The 12,520-nt window shown below is 30.9% G+C and overlaps 1 protein-coding gene across 3 annotated transcripts in view; it reads left to right on the top strand.

Annotated features, from left to right (window-relative positions):
• Positions 1-12,520, top strand: part of LOC124542889 (anion exchange protein 2) — a 60,032-nt gene that overhangs the window by 16,227 nt on the left and 31,285 nt on the right. The gene's annotated exons all lie outside the window — the stretch shown is intronic.

Genomic DNA, 12,520 nt, shown 5'->3' with positions numbered 1-12,520 from the left:
AATCACCGGATTAGCAAATGTCACAAGTAGTCAATTACATACAAACAACATTAAAACATTGAGTAGTTTTTGGCAGGTATTGCGGCGATCAATGTTCACCAAGCAACTGTACTGATAACACGTCAATTGCGAACCAGATTCTACTGAGCGCCACCTCGTATTCGTGATTTACATTCAGTGAAAGAAAATATAGGCATATTCATGACAATTGGTATACGTTTATTTGTGTGGTTTAAACACCAAATTAACATTTCTATACGGAAGTAACGGCGTCTTAGCGATCAACTCAGTTTTCAACTCTCTGTAAATGTTATGACTGAAACATCTAATAATAAAAATGAGATTCGATTTATCTGAAAAATAAATGTCTTCATTTAAAAATCAGATACTAATCGTAATAAAATTAATATCAGTTTATAAAATCTGTAAACACTCTTTGCTAAGGACATCCAGCTGACTAGCGAGAATAATTATTTAAATTTATCGAACTGACCTCATACAAGGTGTTAAGGTTCGTTTATATTTTTTGCGGAATATTTTGTTGAATTTAATTTTAAATATGAATTTTTCAGAGTTGTATAAAACATTTCACATTGGATTTTTTAAATTGAATTAAAGGGGTGTTTCGAACAGTCGAGTTGTTAAAGCAAACGTAGATTGCATCGATCGCTAAATAATTTTATATGACGTGGACTGCACTAACCTTTTACTATCAAAAAATGATCGACAGTTTATATAAATTTTAGTTTCAAAGTATAATTATTTTAATTTTCTCATTTGTCGCCGAATTATAAAACCGTAGGTCCGTAAGTGTCTGATTCAAATCGCTGTAGAAACCTATGAAAGAATGCTGGAGAAAAAAAACAGTAACGGACTGAAAGACCATCGCCCGGCGCCTCAAGTATTTCCGGTCAGGATGACATTATTGTTAAACAGAAGCTTCTATACTTGCTTAACAACATATTATAATTTTAAATAAGTCCATATCATTAATGCAATAAAAAAATTTATAATTAGATTAATAGGTTTTGTTAAACTATCAGCTGGCACAGGAAAAAAACTAACATTCAAAATTTTCTTATTAACGGCATATTTTACTCATTGATAACGAAAATCAATATGTTTACTTTAATCAATGCCCAAAAGTTCCAAAATACTATACAAATATATCAGATCAGTGTTTAAAACCTTTTTGCCATTAAACGGGTTACTGCATTTCGTACTTCACTGCATTGACGATTTTTCTGTATGAATTGGATTATTAAAAGGATTATTCAAAGCTTCACGGACATTGGCAGGACAGATCATTATCTCGAATCCTTGGGCTACGGAATTTGACTAATATAGAACGTGGCGGTTCCCTTTACTTTATAATATAACCGTAGGTCTATGTATCAATACAGTTGCTGTTTTATATATAGACGATAGTTTCAGATAGATGTTTTCGAATGCATTGGCTAATGGCTACTTGCTTTGAATTTGAACGAATGTGAATCTAGCTCGTTGATCACTTACTAAAGTAACTTTGTAAAGTTTTATTTTTAGTTTACAAAATAAGTACAGATATATTTAGCCAATAAATTTATTTCTGATTAGCTCTGCACAGTATTAACGTTCTACTCATATCCTAATTTTACTTGGGTTCTGCGCAGCATGTCTTCTCCTTCCATACTTCTTTGTCGGACGTCATCTCACAGGTAAAATTATTTCTAAACATATCGTCTTTCACACAATCCATCCATCGTTTCTTCAGTCGTCCACTACCTCTGTATATATATATATATAGAGCATAATATAAAATTCCTAAAACAAAGAAAACTACAATTATAAAAATTAAATTAATATGAAATATTTAGCTAAATAGAGAAGATTTTTAACATACATTGTTTTGCTAACACAAACACAAGCTATTGAAATGATTTCGATATTAATTGGGTGGGGGTCGTTTTTATCTACACTTATTAAGGAGTCTCGCGCCTCGACTGGTAATGTGATTCTTACAATACTTTTAATTTTAAATAAATACATGAATGTAAAGAATTTTATTTTGACATAGCATCTCACGTTATTATTACCATTTTATATTTAAAAGTTATGAATGATATCTAATAAATCTATTTATATTCAGAAATTATGTTATGTGTATAATAGACTACAAGACACTTAAAACATAGTAAAGGAAGATATAATCAAATATACGAAATGAAACTACCGAAATGCGTCCCAATCAAAAGTAATAATATAATAATTAAAATAGATATAGGAATAATTCAGTTTCACTTTTAAATTGAACGACAAACACACATCTCCTTTTTGTTTTATTTTGATAATGTATCAATATTAAATCCTATATTATTAATCCAAAAAGCACTTACTTTAATCGCTCTTCTTTTTCTATCTTGTTATCACGATTGAATATTGGACGAGTATATAATAAGGCCCAGACATGTTTACAAAAAAAAATCCGCTTGCGTATTAATACCAGAGTCTTGTAGTGTAACGGTAATCCTTAACGAACTTTAGAAACCAACTTTATGAACTATGACTAGCCTTTCAATTACAAAAGTGATCCCGACTATAATATAATCTGTCAATTAAAATATGTTATGTATGTCGCAAGTAATATAAGTTTATACGTATGCGAAGCCTTCCAGTCCACGTTGCGTTACTCACTGGAAATGCATTTTTAAGCACTCAAATATCAACTTTATAAAGTACTGGCGACCTGTTCCGGCTTTGCACGGGTTAAGTACTGAGACTAAATGTACTACAAAAAATATGACATCACATTAGAAACTTCTAAAATTATCATTGCCTCTTTACTATGTTGTCCATGTATTATATATAAAAATCTTCCTCTCGAAAATCTATTGAAAAAACCGCATTGAATTCCGTTGCGTAATTTTTAATATCTAAGCATACATAAGGACAGACGGCGGTATGCGACTTTGTTTTATACTATTTAATGAAAATGACTATATGTGAAATCAGATACAATGAAAGAAGCAAGTTTAAACTTCCAAATTAATTGTCACGTGTACTCGAGATGATTCAAAACAAAAATATCAATATTCCGATAGTTCTTTTAAGAAAAACAAATACATACATACACTACACATCTAATAGTACTAATATATTTTACGTAAACGGTCATATTGATGAACACGCAAAGAAATAAATAGTGATTTTTTTTAGGGGATAGTACTTGTAGGAAAAAATCATGATATTTTCTTCACGATCTGATTCACGATTTATAAACTTGTAAATATGTATTTGTTTTACATTGTTTATTCAGATGTACAAATATTTATATCAGATCTAGAGTAATGTAAATACATGTTTATATATAGAGATGAATGGGCATATGTTATATACATAGTAAAGTACATTTATTTGTATAAAAAATCGACAAATAAATAACTCATTCTTCGTCTGTAATAAAGATTGTTGCAAAAAGATCCAAAGTACCAGCCTTTGATACTAAACCATTATACTTTAATACAATTAGTTAATTTTAATTATTATTATACATATATACATTACAAATATGACCGTTAATCGCTTTAATTAAAAATAATAATAATAGTACTATTGTTTCAATAATTAATTTCCCAAATTACATGACATTTTGAAGTTTATTGTAATTGAAATAAATAGGTCGAGAATTGTTCGCTTATAGTTTTATATATAATTTGGATATCTTTGACATGGTAATGAAATTATAAGGCAAAGAATGTAGTGTGCAATGTTTGTGTTATTATTTTATTTTATATTTTGACACATTTAACTTCGACTACACAAATCGTTCGTTACTCTCGTTGTTTTCTATTTCCATGATATAAAGTCAAAGAATCCGTACTCGAAATGATTTTATTATTATTTATTTATTTATATTTAGCAATTTGACTACTAAGTCGTCCAAATTCGTCTGAGTTATAAAAAATAATTTAATTTGTATTTTCGACATTTTTCTTCTACAAAGAGTAGTACTACTTTTTACCTATCGATGAAAAGATTACCAGAGATATAAAAATCTGATCTCGCATCTTTCAAGTAATCAAAATGTACAGGAATAGTAAATCCTTTAGTATCGGGTAATAAGGAAATGGGGAGGGGAAGCAAGGGTAAAATGAATCTATCGACCAGTCGCGCCCTTGACCTTGCTATCTTGCATTTTGCATCTCTATCTGCTCTTAGCGTCTAGTTGAAAGATTCAATTGACATAACATCAATAAAAATAAATTTTAAGTTTTCTGGTGAACAAATATTTCGAATATTTTTGAATTTCGAATATTTATATTCGTTTAAGTTTAATGTAATGATATGATATAGGATATGATATAAAAATACATAAATAGCGCTTGAAACATAACTATTCTTTTATAGACCTGTTCACACACGAATGTGCGTTACACCGCGTTAAATGAACTTTAGTCTTACATTAGTTTATTATTATTGTCATTATTTATTGTCACTCATTCTAATACACTCGGATAGCATAGGTTGAAGGGGCGCGCCTTATTGTGTGAAAAAATCCATGGTTATGTAATCATTAAAAGTATAAGATTTAATTCATTTAAAATTACTCTTGCACGACATTTAAGTGCTTTAGCTACTTACATTGGGATCAGAGTAATGTATGTGATGTTGTCTCATACACACACACACACACATTTAAGTAAAGCGTAATTATATTTGTGTTAATTAGCAATCGTTTAAAAATAAATAAAAGTGAGCAAACTCTTTTGTAAGTTTTATTAGTAAAGATAATTAATTGCAAGTAAATACTTCGAAACTAGATGAAGGTAGGCCGGAGTGAGACATTTTGTAGTTACCTACATACATACATGTATGTATATACCATATTCATTTTATACGTATGCCTTTTATTTGCTCTACTTACAGAAAACAGGTTAAATAACAAGGTGTTTAGTACTTTACTTCTACACCGTACACGATACTGATATTATTAAGATAATAATTTTGCTTGTTCGTGTCATGTTACATACAGAACAATAAATTTTGTCACATGGAATAGTTAATATTTAAGTTCACTAACAATACAAAGTTTGATTTAATAAGATTAGTCATCTATTTAAAGTTAAGTTCAGACGTACTATATATGTAATAGAGGTCTCATTACAATTAATATGGATTTAGAAATGATGTTTATATTTTGTGATATATTTAACGTTATCATAAAATAACATGAATAAAATATCATTATAGTAATAGTAATTACAATGTAAGCTTTACTTTTTATGATTAAGATTCAATAGATAAATATTTTGAAATATTTGAGAGATCATATGAGAATGCCTACGAGGAGGTGATGTTTTGTAACTTTGTAAATCAAATAAATTCCCCTATGCCAAGTCGTCTGTTACTCGAGTTAAATAAGACGCTGTGAGTGTAATAGGAGGGATACCGATGTAAGTTCATAAGAGCTATTAATTATAGTCACTAATTTAGTTTTTTCCTAATTCTAATTTACATTTCATTTTTCTTTCTTATGTCCTCCCATTATTATGTATAGTTTATTTTTGTATTGGTCAATGTTCGGTCTTTGTACTCGATTGTTTCCTTAAAAAAATAAAATACTTAGATATATAAAAAAATATTCCACTCATAATCTATTACAATTGATTATTATTGATTATTACACTTTTAAATATTAGCTAAATATAAAATTGAAATATTTAAAAATAATTTTGTTGATAAAAAATAAATAAAGTTTTTTAATTTAATTTTAACGTAATTGCTAATTACAGTTTCCTTTAAGATCGTGGCCATGAGATCGAACTTTTCTTGTACACTTTCAAATAAAATTATTATCGACTAATTATCAATATCGGCCTTAATAATATGAGCCGTCTAATAAAAACATGTTACCAAATATTAATTAAAATAAACATTATAGATTTTAAACAGAAATTTCAATAATATAGTAGTAGTTGCTTTTAATAAAATATATGATTCATTGACTATTAAAAATAGTGAGAAAGTATTTATTTAGGACTTGTAGTCGCACGCGGCTTCATTCGCTTCTTAGGGTTGTCATGTATTAGACAAAAATGTCCTGTCGTGGAGATCAAGTTTGCTTCATACCAAATGTCATCCAATTAGATACAGCAGTTTGGTCGTGAAAGAACATCAGACAGACAGGCAGACAGAGTTACTTTTACATTTACAATATATAGATAACAATGAACGTATTAAATTAATTGATCGTATAGCTCACGCTTACGCGCTTATTTATAGAGCTGTTTTGCGGTGTGAATGTTACACTATAATTAACGCACCACGTGACGCCATGCTGTCTGATGTACCGATATTGGATACTGGAGGCCACAACATGATAATTATGACATAAGAGGCAGGACGCATTTTATCGTTTGCCGATTTTTATTAATTTAAAATAAAGTGTTATTATACCGTCTAAAGCAATGAATTTCTAGTAAACAGATATGTTATTAACGCGCAAAAAGTGAAGACTAGAAAATGTCCCATTTTGCGTAATTAAAAGATCTAGTTACTCCTTTTACTGATTGTTTTTATCAAGCTATCCTTTTTACTTGTAACGAAATGTAAAATAAACGGTCCCCGGCGCGGCACACTTTTTTCTGTTGTTTAGTTCCATACTAAACATATATACAACATATCTGTTTATTAGAATATCATTGGTCTAAAGATTAAAAAAAGATCATATAATAATTATTTATATGGCAAATAAACAGCTAATGGCAATTAACAATTTTACCATTTAATCATAATTATTATAAGCGTAGCGTAAAGGATTGTAGTCGCCCTCTTATTTTGACATTTAAATGATCAGAGGTGATAAGGAATACAACGACACGATAAAAAAATACACTTATGTGTTTGTTTTGTGATTATAAAGACAATTTCTCTCAACGTTTATAATATTACATAAATTGTTTGCTCAACAGCTGAGATCGCCCGATCGGTTAGTTAACCTTAAAATACATTTTGTTGATCTATTTCGAGCGTTATTATAATGTGGGCATCGTCTAGCTTAGATTTTATACAGCATTGTAATGATTTAACTGAATTCAAAATAATTAACTTATTGGAATATAGTTTTAAGTGGCTCAGAGTAAAGTGAACTAGTAGAATTTATCACGTAACGAAAGTACGCTTTGTCCCATGTCCCATGTTCACGAGACGTTTGCTTCTGTTTTCTATGCCAGTACATAGCACGTCTGTCTGTCTGTACGTTCGCGATAAACTCTAAAATTACTAAACGTATTTTCATGCGGTTTTCACTAAGAGATAGAGTGATTCATGAGCAATGTTTAGGTATGATTTATTAAGATTTTATTGTATTAATAAGTTTAAAAAGAACGACAATCGTTAGACATGTCTGAATTTGTCGAGCTCCAGGGATTATGTCCACCCGTGCGAAGCCGCGACGGGCCGCTAGTATCTTTATATACGGATAATATATTATTAATTAAAAAAATATATCTTGTCCTTTAATTATATTTAAATTAAAAATTTGTTCTGACGTGTGTGTTATTGAAAACATAACCTATAGTGAAGGGTTACTTCGTTCTAACTGGTCGTCCGTCGACACATCGCTTTGTTCATTGTCTGCGACATCAATGAAAGCCCGCAATCGAAGTCGTTCGAGCCTGTAATCCTGTTCGTCAATTTCGCTCGATCCGTACTCATAATTACATTCAGTGTCAACCTACTAGTATAACATAGCGATATGTAAGAGAATATAAGGTTACTACGATTTTCTCTATTTATCTACCCTACCTAAGTGGGTAGGGTTCTTTCCTGCCTGTGTTATCTATATTAATGTTATAAATGTGAAAGTAACTTTGTCTGTTTGTCGCTCTTTAATGACCAAACCAATGAAGCGAATTTGATGAAATTTTGTATGAACTTAACTTGAAGTACAAAGAACTTAATAGGCTACGTTTTTGACACAGGACAACTAGGCCCCTAAAACGCAAGTGAAAAATACTTTATATCATATCTTAGTTACCACGGTTGGTTACCTTGTACGTAAATGTGATTATATTTGTTACAACTTTTTGCATTGCTAAAATAAGATAAGCCATTAGCCAGACCGAAAACTCTATGCAGTCAAAATTATATCATCCATATGCCTTAGAGTATTAATATTTGTACCCCATCAATATCGTTGGTATTTTACAATCACTTACATTTTCAGAGCACAGTTATGTGTAGGGTTCTTGTTTGTTAATATTATTATGCATCGAACATTTGAAAAATAAACGACGAACAATACAATTATCGTAACTAAAAAAGTTCGCTGCGTTGGTTTTGCTTGAGGCCGATATGTCCTAGTAAAGATCTCATATAATTTATATTTATGGCAGCGACTCTCACATTCCGCTGCTTATCCGTTCGCCTGTTGCTGTTTTGTCGGGTTCATTAATTGGCTTGCGAATTTTGTTAAAATCTTAATGCAACTCCTTTACGTTTTTTCGATTATAATGATATCTTGCCGAACTTATTTTAAATAATTTATTTTTGAACTTACCATGATCACAAAATAGTAGTGTCTTACAAATTCCTTTTGAAGCACCTGCTTAATTTAAGCCCAGCGTAAAATTTGACCTCTCAATTATTTTTCAGCTTCAACTTAATGGCAATAAATATATTGCCAGCTGCATGATCAGTGCTACACTTTAGAATGCGTATTCTTCACTTTCGTCACAGAGTAAACAATGAAAAATTCCGTACATATAGTCCGTATCTCACTCATGAAATGTTGACATCAAAGTTATGGTTGTTACGCCATTTTGAATCGCGTATCCCATACATAAAATTAATATATTCAATGTCGCATATTACATTTTTACTATTCACACTACTGTTTTGCGTTGAGTTTCAAGTTATTTCGTCTAGAATAACTGTACAGGTTACAAGATATTACAGTTATTTATTATAATATATTGTCGGTCCCAAAGGTGTCGCTCGGAGCGAGGCGACCTCGCTACGTCTCACTACACTGATTGTAGACTAATTGTAAATTTATCTTTGAGGCTTTTGTTACCGAAAAATTAAATATTCATAACTAAACAGAATCACTATAGCCTACATTATGCATATTACTTTGAATAAGGGCAGTTTAGTAAAATGTACTGTTTAGTTACAACAAAACCTTTATTTCGCTATTCATTCAGCCAAACTGTTTTTGTTAAATAGTTTTCGGTGGGTTGTTTTTGTTAAAAAGTGTCAATGAGTAATCAAGTGGCCAATTTTGAATATTTATTACCTGATATAAGTTGGTAGTGAATTTTTGAACCATTTATCCTTCATGTTTCCTAACGAAATACCAAGGGTATATAGGTCTATATACTAGTTTAATTAAGTCAGAAAATGATCAGAGGACCTTCCAGAGAGTGAATGGAGAACTTCTTAAAAATATCTTCATCCAATTTTTCTCGCTATTTTTTCGTTTAACACTGAATTTTAGTTGAACCCAAAGAGTGCATGATAAATAACGTTCGACTTAAACCTTCGATTAAGATATACATGTTCTAGACACTGAGCCATCAAGACTATTAGTTATCCTGGCTAACTGCTATAAATTTTATATGAATTTTATATTTTTACATCACTACATGGTATAAAACCAAGTCGCTTTCTTGTCTGCTGTGTACTCGTATAATACACACACACACACACACATATACATAGACAGCATAGTAGCAAGAAACACTGATAATTTTAGAGGTTTCTAATGTGATGTCGTAAATAAACAAATTCTGTAGTATATTTATTATCAGTATTGCAAACGTGTAAAGCCGGGGCGGATCGCTAGTTTGTATATAAAAGTACGATAAGTAAATTAAAGGGATTGACGTTTTCGTAATTGTATTTCAGTACAACGTGCAACTAGTACGCAAAATTCTGTACATATCCATATCAATCAAGCTAAAGTCTATTTAAAAACAGTGCGAGCAGAACTATGTGGATGACAGGGTAACGCAATTATCCGTTCCGGTAACGTGATAGAGGTTAGGCTTTTTTTAAATACTGTTTGTTAAATTGTACGTTATCTACTTTGTTTCTTAAAATGTTTCTTACTGTTCTAAAATCGAGCCAGCCAACACAGTTCGCATATTATGTTACATGCAAATAAGAATGATAAAAAATATTGTATAAATTATGACATAACTTATCTCATTCATTCCGATTTGTGTACAATTTGGGATAAGTACAATGTACTTAAAGTTTGTGACAAACTTAACAGTTATATTGTTTAGATTACTAATGGTACCGACAGGGCCTGGAAGTGCACGTGACAAGCGGGTGGGCCTTCGCCCCCACTTCATTTCCATAGTTCTTCGCAAACCCTATAATAATATTGGTGTCATGAACGCTTGGACAGAGGAACGCTGGAATAGGCTCATGATTCTTGAACTTATATATTTCTCCTGTTCAAAAAACCAGGAGCTGATTTATGTTCGTCTTACAACATATGTATCAAAGATACTAAGGGCTTTCCGAACAAGACAACTAAAGCCTAGGCTGTTCCTAATACAAATTTATCGGCTTAATAGTTTCTTTTTATTTTTTCCACAGGACTTAGTATTGCGACGAGTTTATATAAAGAGTATTGCAAGGATTACAGATGTTTTCCACGTATAACTTTGTAAAGTACGATGCTTCCATATGACATATTATCGGTATAAATATCTTCAGTGCAATTTCATAATAATATGCATTGAGAATTTTCTTAATTTATTGAATAGATGAATATTGTTTCATTTATAAACCTTTCTACGAATTGAATCAAGATCCAGCAAATCGATTTAACCACAGATTCGAATAGGGCAGTTTATCGGAATCGACTTGTCTAACCGAGTCATTGTGTTCTTTTTTTCACTTCTTGTTATGTATACGTAACAAAAGAGGTACGATTAGTATAAAAAATGAATCAAATATGTGTTGTATTTTTTTTTCATACAAAAAGCTTAATATTCTGTCGTCGTCGGAGAGGAAATTGTTGACCCTTGCGCTTTGAAGATGGCACCGCTAAAACTATAAAAGATAGAAGGCTATATTCACTGGAGAAAAGTTAATAGCAGTCTTTATTTTTCTGTTTTTACTTACGGGAAAAGTATAGACAACTGTAATTTATTTTAACTTTTATAGTGTCCTATTTTGGGGCCTCCTAAAATACTCACCATATATTAAATACTAGAAGCATATTTTGAGGTATATGAAGCAAATTTGTACATAAAAAATACTTACTTCCTTTTTGAGTTATAATGTTAAAACTACGTTAACATTTATTCATTCGAAAAAACATTACGCTTTTCATTTATCGCTTCTTAAGTTTGTTTTCGTATATTGTACAAGTATTCAAATATTTTATATTATTTTCTATATATATGATTTACGTTGAAAATGTATGTATTATTAGAGTAGAGAGCGGCATCGCAGAGAGGGCATACTCTTGTCGTCATGGCCACTCATTTGCCGTTACGGCCAGCAAATCGGTATTACCCAGAAAGCACATCGATAGATGACTCACATTAATAAAATAGTTTTGTTATAAAATTCATAATTTATGATCAAATCAAATCTTTGTAAAACGGTATTATTTGTAGTCAGTGCAATTAGTCATATCGAAAATAGTCAATACAGGCAAATATAACAATTTTACGGATATCGATTTTCAGAAAATTCGTTTGAACCACTTACATATACACATATATGGACATATAAAATAAGAGACGTTTCATAAAATGTTCATTCAACAGGCATGTTTCTGGAATGCGTTTTATTGCACGGAGAATAACTAACGGTGTTCTTTGTTTGAGTTGGTATGTTTATTTTTATGAGAGGATATGACATAGTTACGTTTGTAGCGTTGTTATTTTAATTTAAACTAAAAACAGTAGGAATCAATCGAAGTATTTTATTATTTGGTGGTAGGGCTTTGTGCAAGCCCGTCTGGGTAGGTACCACCCACGTATCAGATACAATGATAATGTTTCTTACAGTGCCATTGTCTATAAGAGGTGGGGTGACCACTTACCATGAGGTGGCCCATATATATGCACATCAGCAAACTAATAGCATATAAAAAAATGTATGCCTAATTCAGCAGAGATTTGTTAATATAGTAATAAACAATTTATTTATTCTATCTTAAATCGTTATACACACAAATTTACAACATAAATATTAGCTATGTAAGCATGTTATGGATCATAGTAATTAATGTGTGTTTTGTCATGCATCACCGGTACGCGCTGGATAGGTACACGGTCCGGTGCAAATTTCATGACAGGAATTGATGTACATCCAAAACTATCAGCCTCCCTGCATCATCTTCCGCCTCGACACAGCTCGAGTGTAACGATGATGTCAATCAGTTTGACTACTGCCAACAATGGCATGTTTATGTGTTTCTATGTTCATTTATTAATTATTTCTCTTTTGTCTTTTTAACGATCAACAATCAACATAAGAAAAAGTATTATACTATACTGTACCTGTAGAT

This window comes from Vanessa cardui, chromosome Z (genome assembly GCF_905220365.1).
Source record: "Vanessa cardui chromosome Z, ilVanCard2.1, whole genome shotgun sequence".
Taxonomy (NCBI): Eukaryota; Metazoa; Arthropoda; class Insecta; order Lepidoptera; family Nymphalidae; genus Vanessa; species Vanessa cardui.
The sequence above is the reverse complement of the archived record's forward strand: the minus strand, read 5'-3'. Positions and strand labels throughout refer to the sequence as shown.